The sequence below is a fragment of the Grammomys surdaster genome, unplaced genomic scaffold (genome assembly GCF_004785775.1).
Source record: "Grammomys surdaster isolate TR1022 unplaced genomic scaffold, NIH_TR_1.0 126313, whole genome shotgun sequence".
Taxonomy (NCBI): Eukaryota; Metazoa; Chordata; class Mammalia; order Rodentia; family Muridae; genus Grammomys; species Grammomys surdaster.
In genome coordinates, this window is record NW_021621113.1 from 10,818,677 (window position 1) to 10,829,684 (window position 11,008).

Below are 11,008 nucleotides of genomic sequence, written 5' to 3' on the forward strand. Positions count from 1 at the left end.
GAACACTAATTTTACCTCTGGCCACATTGGTCATGTGACCTTGGCAAAGTCTTCTGTCAGTTTGAGCTGCCTCAGAAACCATTTTTTTTTTTTTTTAAATAGTGTAGATGATAGTTAAACCTCTTTGGACCCTAGAGTCTTCATTTGTAAGAATAGGTGTTTACCTATTTCTTGGGATTATATGGGCTAATGAAGTACTCTGTATCTGCACAGTTCGGCCATGTCTGTGGCTCCCTTTCAGTTAATGTTTCTGTGTGCCGGGGACAGTGCCCCTATTGAGGGGTGCAGGTGTGGTGTGCAAAGTGTGAACAGAAGTGGGGGGAAGAGACCTTATCAACAAGCAAAGGAGGATGGGGAGCCGACTACAGCTTGTAACCAAAGGCTCCTCCAGTCTTGGGGAAGACTGTGGGAAGACATCCACTCTACAGCGCTCAGGGTCAAAGTTTCTGGTAAGGCAGGTCATTTTGCATCCTCGAAGGCAAGGTTCATCCTAGAGAAGGTGGAATCCAGTTTCTGAATCTGCTCCATCCCTTCCCAGCCAGGTGACCTTGGGGCAGTCACTTTTCTTCTCCGGGGCTCCTCTGCAAAATGGGGCTCCTCGTTCCATTTCGCACTTTGGCCATCTGAGGACGACGTGTCGACATAATGCCCATGACTTGCGACGTCAAGGGCCGGCGAGTGGCATCTGTTATGTTAATAAGTCCTTGCGGCGGGCGGGTTCCTATCCGTCGGTTTGTGCTCTGGTTTAGCGGTTCCCCCCACAGCGACTCGGTTTTTCATTCCGCCGCCTCTCGACGCTTGCTTGGCCGGTCTCGGCGGACGGCGGCCTCGGGTGCCGTTACTATTGTTCTTCGAGGCTAGGCTCTCTCCCTACAGACCTCTCCTTTGGCCTCTCCCTCAGTCCGGCACCGCGCCGCGGAGAACCTCAGCCGTCCGGGATCAGCGATCTTTCCCGAGAAAGAGTGTCATCTCCTGCGGCGTTCCCGAACAGCGGCCGAAGACGCTCCCGAGCGCTCCCGAAGAACCCGGGCCGATCGCAGTCTCCGGAAATAGCCGAGGGAGCTTTCCACCCTCGGTCTGCCGAGTCCTTCCGAAAAGGGCCGAAAAGCTCCGAGCGGCCGTCCTGTCGGACTGCTGGAGGCGGCCGCAGCGCCATGTTGGATGCTCTGCTCGTTGAGTGAAGAAAATCCGTCCGCATCGCCCGAGCCCCGCTACCGAGAAGGGCGCCGCATCCCCCGGGGAGGGGGACAGAGACCCCCCGCCGCCGGCCCATGAGGATATTGCCGTGAAAGGTCCGGTCTCTCCGCCTCCTGCCCCCGCCAGGTCCGGCCCCCCCCTCCCCGGGGTCGCGTTGTCACGGAGACCGGCAGCCGGTGGTGCTGGCCCGCGGGGCGGCTGCTGCTGCCCGCGGCGGCGGCGGCGGAGGCGGCGGCGGCGGAGGGCGTGTGTGACCGGTCCCGGCCCCCTCCTCCTCCTCCTCCCAGCCTCCCCCCGGCCCCCCGCTCCCGCCGCCTCCCCGGGTCTGCCCCCATCCCGCCCCTCCGCTGCCCCCGGCCCCTGCACCCCGGCGCGCCCGGTCCCGCTCTGGGGGGGTTGGTGGCTTCGCTTTGCCATGAGTTTACCGCAGAAACCGGCTCTGAAATCAGGCTCAGCGGCTGCAGCAGGAACCGGACCCGGCACCGGAGCGGCGGCGGCGGCGGCGGCGGTACCGCCTCCTCACCCGGCGGCGGCGGCGGCGGCAGCAGCGGCGGCGGCAGCGGCAGCGGCGGCCCCTCCTCACCCGAACATCAGGGCCCTCCAGACCCCGGCGCCCCAACAGTATCCTTTTCACCTTCCGGCGGTCCAGAGCGACCCTTGGTGGGAACCTCCTTGCCTGCCGTCATAGCCCGGCAAGGAAAGGGACGGGCAGCCGCTCTGCTCCCGGCTTGACCCGAGCTTTTGGGGTGCACCGGTGACAGCATTGCTGGGGACCCCGGGACCCTCTGCGGTACCGTGAACACTAGCTCCACCGGGCCCTGCCTCTGCAGCTCTTGTGGATCTGGGGGAACCCTGCCCTTGGCAGCTCCCTCATTATTGGGCAGAATTTGCTGGTGCCTGGGACCAGCCCTGCAGGCAAGGCTTTTCTGATTGTTGGAAGGCCCTGCTTTCAGCGGGTTCGGTGGCCTCTCTAATTATTATTTAGAATACATAGTAAAGTTTATTGCTAAATTTCCTGTTCGAAGCGAATCAGCTCATTCCTGAGGTAAGTTGGGTCTTCGGTCTTTAGTGCAAGTGTACAAAAAGCACTCCCTCTGGTTAGTGTTATGTTTTATTTTATTTTTCTAAGCAATTAGAATTGTGTTGTGGCTTCTGGTGGAACTGGCTTAGGAGGAAATGTTACACTGGGCGCTTCCCTGTCTTTGACCTTTTTAAAGGAAGAGGAAGTTAACTCACATTACCCAGCACCCCGAGAAGTCTCACTTCTTCCAAGACTGCTGTTATGCTGTACATCTTTCTTAAGAGCTTTTAGTAAGTTTGCTCCTCCATAGGCCTGATGTCTGGAGGGAACCCGGGCCCCCCAAGGAAGAGTCTTAGTCTTGAATGTGTCTAATTTCATGATATAGAAGTTGCGGCAGCTTTGATTGAAAAATCTTGGTACCTGCTGTTTTAGTCAGAGTAGCTATTGAATTCACGGTTCCGTGGAGCTTCAGCAAGGTAGTTCTCCCCCATATCCCCACTGGGTTCTTCTGTGTAGCCCTGGCTATCCTAGAACTTGCTCTGTAGGCTAGGCTGTCCTTGAACTCAGACATCTGCCTGCCTCTGCCTCCCGAATGCGGGGATTAAAGGCGTGCACCACCACTCAGCAAGCAAAGGTGTTTGTTACCTATCTGAGGATAACATTTCATCATTCGTTCCTCCTCCCCACATCCTTGTACTTGTGAAAAAAATGATTTGTTTGAATGTCCCCTGCGCTGTGTGGTTCTTGCGTTTGACTTGTACGATAGGGACATTTGAGCTAGTCATTTCTGTGTAAGTTTGATTCTTGTCTGTATCAATTACTTTGAGAAGGGAGAAACACTTCCCTTCTTGGGTCACCTCAGGTCACTGTTTTCTGTCAAGCGTCCCTTCTGTGTTCTTTAGGTATTGTTAGTCCACATCTTAGTGCTTCAGTGCTGTGTGTGTACTGATTTCATAATGTTCTGACCCTGCAGAGTTCTGTTCAGTTCCTCGTTCGTGGCTGAGAATGTTGCGTGTTCATGGAAAACCCAGTTCCTTCTGACCCACATGCACAGCTACAGGCCTGTGAAGGAGCAGGTTGTTTGTTCAGCCGGCTTCAGGGTAGAATTGGGTCGCTTCAGTCTACCTAGCTTCACTTCATACTTCTTTCAAATTCCATTCTAATTTTAGGGTGTTTTCTTTGACGGTCTGTGTTTGTAGGTTTCTGTCTCCGGACCAAGTTATTTCTTGGCCTCTTGAAGCTGTTAGGGAGTTAAACCAGAGGAAGTGCACAGTATGTGTTCTTGACATACAGAACATAAGTGAGGGATCACAGTGTCGTATGTGACAGCGCTTGGTGAAGCTGATGGCTTCATTGGATACAAAGCGGGGTGCTGAGTATCCCAAGTGAGCTTTTTCTCCTTATAGCTCACAGCTGAAGAAAACTTGAAGCTGGTTATAGCTTGGAAGTAGTGGATGGAGCTCCAGTTAGATTTTATCTTTTCTTTAAAATAGAAGGGAGACGCAGTTGGTGAAGAGGAAGAAGTTTAAGGTGCTCTCTGCAGAAGAGATTATTCTAAACCCTTCATGGCAGTGTTGGGGCCAACTGTGTTGCTTTAAAGTTCTCTTGCCCTGTGTCCTGGCGGCTGACATTTTAAACTTGATGTATTCAATTCCTGCTTTACACCCAGTAAGGTTATATTGCTAAGTAAGTATCTAACTAGATAGTAAAGGAAGCGTAGGCTACAGCCGTCTCAGAACATAGCAGTGGGAAAATGTCGTCACCTGGTAACGGAAGAGGTCAGAATTGAGGTAGAGCAATTCCGCTTTTCAAACTGGAGGGAATGTGGGAATGTGGGTTTGATGCAGACACCGTCGTGCAGTACGTCGGTGCCGTTGAAGCCCTCGAAGCTGGAGAGCGGAGCAGGAGTTGGCTCTTCCCATGGTTTAACCCCACTGCCTCACAGTATGTGGGTACAGTTGCTTCAAATTTAGCTTAAGCAGTGTGTTAGAAAATGTGTTGGAAGGCGTTGCATGGCCAGGTGTCCTTCGTTCGTACTGAGTGTTCAGGTGTTCGTCAAATGAAGGGGAGTGTTGAAAACATAGGATTTGAATGTAAACTTGAAGCTGGAAACAGGCCTGCAGTTGCACTGCAGGACCCCCAAGTCTACTTGAAGGAGAAATGGCCACACTGACTGCAAAGAGTCAATGAATGGCTCCTAGCAGAGTGAGGGATGAGATGGCAGGCCTGGAGGAGAAAACACGCTAACATGAACAGTTCTGAAAGCAAGGAGAGGATGCTGAGAGTTTCCATAACAGACCCGCTGGAAGCTTCTCCTTGGTGAGATCGCGGCTTGGGAATATTTGTCTTGAGGAGTGTTCAGCTGAGCTGCCCCGTTGAGGTTGAGGTGGCCCAGGTGAGATTCTTGACTGTAGTCATCCTTTTTCAGGATGACAAAATAACTGACACTTTGATCAAAAACTGTCATGCTGAAGTTCTTCAACTCTCAGATCTTTCAGAAAATTCTGGATAAATGAACTAGAGTTAGCTACCCACTTGAGCAGAAGGTTTTTCCGTATGTTAGGAATACAGTATTCTGTCTGTCTGTCTGTCTGTCTGTCTATGTTGGGAGGCTGCAGGGTATGATTGAGGGCTGCTGACACTTTTTTTTGTTTGTTTGTTTGTTTTTTGAGACAGAGTTTCTCTGTGTAGCCCTGGCTGTCCTGGAACTCACTCTGTAGACCAGGCTGGTATCGAACTCAGAAATCCACCTGTCTCTGCCTCCTGAGTGCTGGAATCAAAGGTGTGCGCCACCATTGCCTGGCAACGGGTGCTGACACTTTGTGGAAGTCGTCTTACTGTTTGGGGGTAGCCAGTTAAGCCAGTGAGACAGAGTAGGTTCTTTCTAGGAACAGAACTAGGTAGAGACTGTGTCAACCAGAAGAGGACTTGTGTCTCTGCCTCCATTGTCATGAGTGCTGTTTCTATCTTTGTAATACTCCTGTATTTTTTTTTTTTTAAGTCTTTGCTCCTATGGACATTTAGCTGGTCTTAACTGGTGGAGCATGAAATGTTCACTGTCTTTTTTTCTTCTCTGATAACTAGATCTGAGTAATATTCATTTTCAGTACCTACTGCTGTAGAAGTCATATATGCAGGGTTCTATTTAAGTTTTCCAAGACCTCTATTAAGGTAGGTGTTGTCTGTTTTACAGACTAGGGTATACTGATGTGCAGGGAAGTTAGTTAAGTTACATTTCCAGGGTCATCTGTGCCAGTGAAGGGTGGTGTATGTGAGCAGTCTAGTGGCCCGTGGTGACCTTAGTTGGCTGGGTGAGCAGCCTGTGTTGGGGGGTTGGGAGGAAGAGTCAGTTGTCGGCTGCATTTGAGAGCAGCTGTGCCGAGTAGTGTGGAGCACAGTCATGGTGTCTGGGGTCTTAAGTGTTCACAACAACACCCTGCTAGACAAGTAGGCTGTCTTTCCCTTAGTGGGCCTCATGGTGTGGAGGTGGATTTAGCTCATGTTTCTGCTTGTTCGGGAGGCAGCAAGGCCTCCGTTATAGCCAGCTGCTGGAATTCGGAGGCTCCTGGCCAGCGGCGCCCCTTTCCTAAGTCACTCTGTCAAGAAAGTGTCGAATCTTGAGTGCTTGGAGGCAGAAGCAGGCAGGTCTCGAGTTGGAGACCCGTCAGGCTGCACAATGTCTCACACCAAGCCAAATCCAATGCTTGAAGGTAGGTTCTTATACGAGGGAGAAAGGGAGATAGCAAAATGGGGATGAAGATGGAGAGCCCTCCCAGGTGCGGAGTTAGAATACATCTGCTGCTGCCCCCAGCAGGTTGATAGCTGGTGGGTTTCGGTCACCTGGGAGTTTAAGCTGTCTCGGTTGCTTTTCTATAATGAGGTTTATGGTGAGTCTTGAGTTTGACAGTGGTGTTTTCCATACAGTGGAGAGGATGGGTCCAGTGTAAGTTTACAGATTTATTCTTATTCCTTTACTTACCATCTACTGTGTACCAGACTGGTTGTTAGGTCTAGGGTTGAGATAGTCTTCACCCCCAGAGAGACTGGTCCCAACAGACAAGTAGTCTGGATACAGTTGAGGTAAGACTCAGTGACTTTGCTATGAGTCTGGTGTGGGGACAGAGGGCTTCGAGCTTTCTGGAGGGAGTTAACGTCTGTGGAAGGTAGAGCCATGAGTTGTCAAAGTAACTTTTCTTCTCCTGCTCTGATTGTCCTCTCCGAGGCTTTCTGCCTTCGTCTGCCAACCTAGGCCCTAGTCCTGGAGGCTTCCTCTCTACAATCTTGTCTAGGCCTAGAGCGTTCTCAGCCTCTTGTTGAGAAGTTGTTGAGTAAGCTCGCCTTTTCTAGTTCTTGATGAGCTGTGGCTGCCTGGTTCAGCTCAGCTGATCTGGCTCAAACTCCTCTCCGTGTTATCTAACTCAGTCTTGCTTCTTTCTCTCTCGGCCACTCCTGAGTTAGTTTGACCTAAGACTGACTAGCAATCTGTTCTGATCTTCTGGTGCCTTCGCATTCTCTGGCTCATCTTGTCTTCACCTGTGTCTAGCTTGTTCTCTCTCCAGTCTTTCTCTGTACAACTGTCCTAATAAAACTGCCTCCCTCCCTCTCTGCACAGCTCTCTCACTAGCTTCCCTCTCCGCCCTCTCTTGAGAGTTGGGCATATCCTAGGCTGTCAAATCTTTCTCTGATTCATCACTTTGTCTGCTACTCAATTAGACATTACTTTTGAGCATGGCTGCTTCTTTCTACAAACTAACTTTACCTGCATTATTTGGGATTAAAGGTGTCTACTAAGGGTGTGTCTGTATTACAGCCAGAGGGATTAAAGTGTGTGCTAAGGACTGAGCCATACCATAGCTGGAAACAGGTTTTTTTTCTTTTTTTCTTTTTTTTTCTAGTAAGCAACACAAACTCTGAGTTCACAGAGTGATCAAATATCCTGTAACAATGAGTAATCCGTGTTCTAGAGCTGCCCCGCTAGCTGGTTTTTGCTTTTATGTCTGTCTCTCCTCAAGTTGTGGGGAACTGGAGGAAGTACCATAGAAAATGTAATTGTTACAGGTTCAGAGTGTCTTGAGCATGAGAGTATGCACATATGTGCTCACCTCCCATTCAGCCCCATAAGCTCATTGTCTTTTGGGGCTGCAGCTTTGGCCTAGTGGTTAAGAGCACTGCAGCTATGGCTCCGTGGTTAGGAGCACTGCAGCTATGGCTCCGTGGTTAGGAGCACTGCAGCTATGGCTCCGTGGCTGAGATCACTGGCTGTTCCTGTTTGGAGCCTGGATGTAGTCCTAGCACTCATGGAGGCTCACAACTGTTTGTAACTTCAGTTCCAAAGGATCCATGCTGTCTCCTGATCTCCGCAGGCCTCACACCCACGGTGCACAGTACACATAAAATAATAAAAGAAATAAATCTAAAATAAATAAATCTTTACAAAAGGCCATTGATCTTTTGATAATAGACTTTGACTTTGAAATAATTTCTGTTAACCTAAGACAGGCTTGAGCTTGATAGTGCTGACAAGTGCTGCTGTGAAGTAGGCAGGGTGTGTGTTTGCTCTTACTAATTCAGTAGTTTTCAGTCAGGGTCTTATGTAGTCTGGCCTTAAACTCTATCACTGAGGTTGACCTTGAACTTGGGATTCTCCTGAGTCTGTCTCTGGGCTTTCTGTTTTAATAGAGTGTTCTATTGGAGTAGTCCCATTAAATACTATGGAGCGTCTCTTTCCTTTTTCCCAGTGAAGGGGTCACTGACCTTGAATGCCAAGGATTTGGGACTTTGATGATGTGCTTTGAGGTCTGTTTTGCTATTGTAGGTATAGGGTGGGGCTTAATTGGACCAGTTAATGATACCTTTGTGTGTCTGGAGGATGGATAGTGCTGTGTTTCTGTGGCAGCTTATTGCTCTTCTAAGAATGCTAACATGGAACCATAGGAAGATAGCTTGTTCAGTTAGGGCTTCCTAATAGATTTAGCCAGAGACTGAAATATCTCTGACATCATGCTCTAGACTGTATGAAGTTGTGGCATGATTTGAGAGCATAAAATAAAATTGCCATGGTCAGTGACAGTCGGGTGATGATACACTTAGCTCTGACGTATGAGGGAGAGTGGGTTCTGGAATAAAATCTTACGATGAGACCTGTTTTTCTGTGGGGATGGGATTTTGAGCTAATACAGTATGAAAGGATTTCCTGATTATTAGCCCCGAAGACTACTTCAGCAGTGCTGAAGCACAGCTGAGATTGTGTGGATGAAATGCCGCAGGATCCCATGCGAGTTCTGAATTCTCAAATGACTTCCTGGGCTTTGGCTTGCTGCCAACCAGGAGAAGCGTTTCACTCTCCTGTAGCCTCAGCTGAAATTGGAGACAGTTCAGTCTATTTTAAGTGCATTTGAAACTCGTCAGGTTTTGTGACCTTTATTAACTAGTAGCTTCTCTGTGTATTTTGAGCCCTGTATGCTTCCTGACTCTTAGGATGCTAGTGTTTATTGCTAGAATGTAAGAACCACAAAGACAGGTGTGTCACTTGTCCTGTTCCCCGTGGACTTGCCAGGACCCAGATTAGTGCTTGGCTTTAGAGGCGCTATGCATGGCATCTTAACTCACTTTCAGATTCAGGGAGGTCCTGAAATTGTTTTGTAGTGATACGTAATTAAATTGGAAATCTGCGATTTCTTTTGAGATGGAATACTGCTGACCCAGTTTACAGAACTGAAGTGGCTAACTTGGGTTTGAGGGTTAGAAAACGGGAGTGAGGACTGGGGTGCCGTGGAAGCCACAGGACCAGCATCTGAAGTCAGATTTAAAACAGGTTTGTCATACTCAAGTAACATTAAGAGTTTACTATGTACACCAGACTGGCCTTGAACTTAGAGACAGAGCCACGGCCTCTGCCTCCCAAGTGCTGGGATGAAAGGCAGTGTCAGTATGCCTGGCTTCAGCAGAAAATGTAAAAAAAAAAAATAGACAAGTAAAAATGAAATACATGTGTATGTGTCTTCTCATGTGGTCTATAAAAACTGATGTTAGACCTTGGGATAACTTCCTGTCAGTTTCTAAGCAAGGTTGAGATTCAGAAGGGTTTCATGTCTTGGATTTGGGCTGGATCAGCTTCTGCTTTAGCCTTTAGTGCTAGGATTCCTGTGTGGGCCACCTTGCCTGGCTTCTAGGGGGGTTTGTGTAGAGGGTGGCCACTGAGCTGCTCTCCTTGGCTCTGTGTTTTATTAATGTACTTGTTTCAGGGTTGCATACCTATCAGAACACAGGACAGCTAATTGTGCACTTAGCTAATTTCAACAGGCTTAAATTCTGTTAGCTTTTTTGAAAATAAGGCCAGTTTATCTATAGTTTTACATTTTTCTTTTTATTTCTTGATACTTTTTTTTTTTTTTTTTTTTTGAGAAAAATCCTCACTGTGTAGCCCTGGCTGTCCTGGAACTCAGTATGTAGACCAGGCTGGCCTCAAACTCAGATCTTTTGCTTGCCTCTTCTCTGCCACCCAAGTTCTGGGGTAAAGACGTGTGCCGCCACCACATAGGGCTTCTTTGTTGGTATTGCTGAAATAGGATTTGGATATGTAGTCTAGGTTGTTGGCTTCAAACTCATGGTGATCCTCCTGCCCCAACCTCTAGCTACCATGACCTGCTTCTCCTTGATGTCATAAGCTGGTTTCAGGAAGTGTTACTGATGAGAGGAGGGAAGGCTTACAAGGGCTCTGAGGGGTTAGGGAAGCAGAGCTGAGTGGGAGACAGGAGTTAAAGGAGATGGGGTAAAACTCGGTGGAAAGAAAAGTAATTAGCAGCTCTAAACCCTTGAAAATCCAACTTTGAGAGTAGAAAGAAATTCTGTAAGAAAGGGCTCTGTCTTTCTAGGCTTTACTAGGCCTGGAAAACAGACTAGAAGAAACTTGAGGACTGGTGAGATGTTGGTCTGAGTTTGATCATAGGAACCCACGTGTTAGAGAACTGACTTCCACAGGCTGTCCTTTTACTCTCTTTGTCCTGTACATGCACACACGCACACACACGCACACACACACACACACACACACACACACACACACGCTGCGTGTGGGAGGTGGACACCAGAGGTTTAGAGTGGATCTTGGCTATGTAGTAAGTAGATAGCCTGTCTGGGGAAGCCCACTGGCTCTCCCATCTACTTATTTATGTGAGACAGGATCAAGCTTTGTACCCTTGCCTGGCCTGGAACTTGCTACATACACTAGTCTGGACTCAGACTCAGAGATCTACCTGCCTCTGCTGCTTTAGTGCCAGGATTAAAGGTATGTATCATGACACCTTGCTTATTTTTAAATAGTTTTATTAAGATCTAATGGACATACCCTAGGAATCACTCATGTCGAGACTACAGTCAGTAGTTTTGAGCCATTCAGAACCATTTGAAAGTTGTTCAGCCAAAGAAACATAAGTTTCCTTATGTGCCCGTAGGTGTTTGCCTGTCTCTCACCACATGCGTGTATTGCCCAGGAGGAGGTGCTGGATCCCCTGGAACTGGAGTTACAACGGTTGAGAGCCACCATGTGAGGCCTGGGAATAGAACCCAGGTCTTCTGCAAAAGCAACAAATACTCTTAACTGCTGAGCCATCTGTCTAGCCCCTGTCACTACAGTTTTAGAACATCCTAAAGGAAGTAGTAGGTTCCTATTTTCCTTAGTAGTTCTTGTGCTGAGTGATTGTTAATCCTCTGTCTGTATATATTTACCTGTTTCTGGACCGTGTGTGTGTGTGTGTGTGTGTGTGTGTGTGTGTGTGTGTGTGTGTGTGT

At 48.6% G+C, this 11,008-nt stretch overlaps 1 protein-coding gene across 2 annotated transcripts in view; it reads left to right on the forward strand.

The window, feature by feature from the left end:
- Positions 1-1,737: 1,737 nt before the first annotated feature.
- Eif4g3 (eukaryotic translation initiation factor 4 gamma 3) overlaps positions 1,738-11,008 on the forward strand; it is a 221,703-nt gene continuing 212,432 nt past the window's right edge. For both annotated transcript variants that reach the window (XM_028759686.1, XM_028759683.1), the window contains exon 1: positions 1,738-1,818. The gene's annotated coding sequence lies outside the window, so the exon portion shown is untranslated. The remainder of the gene's footprint in view (positions 1,819-11,008) is intronic.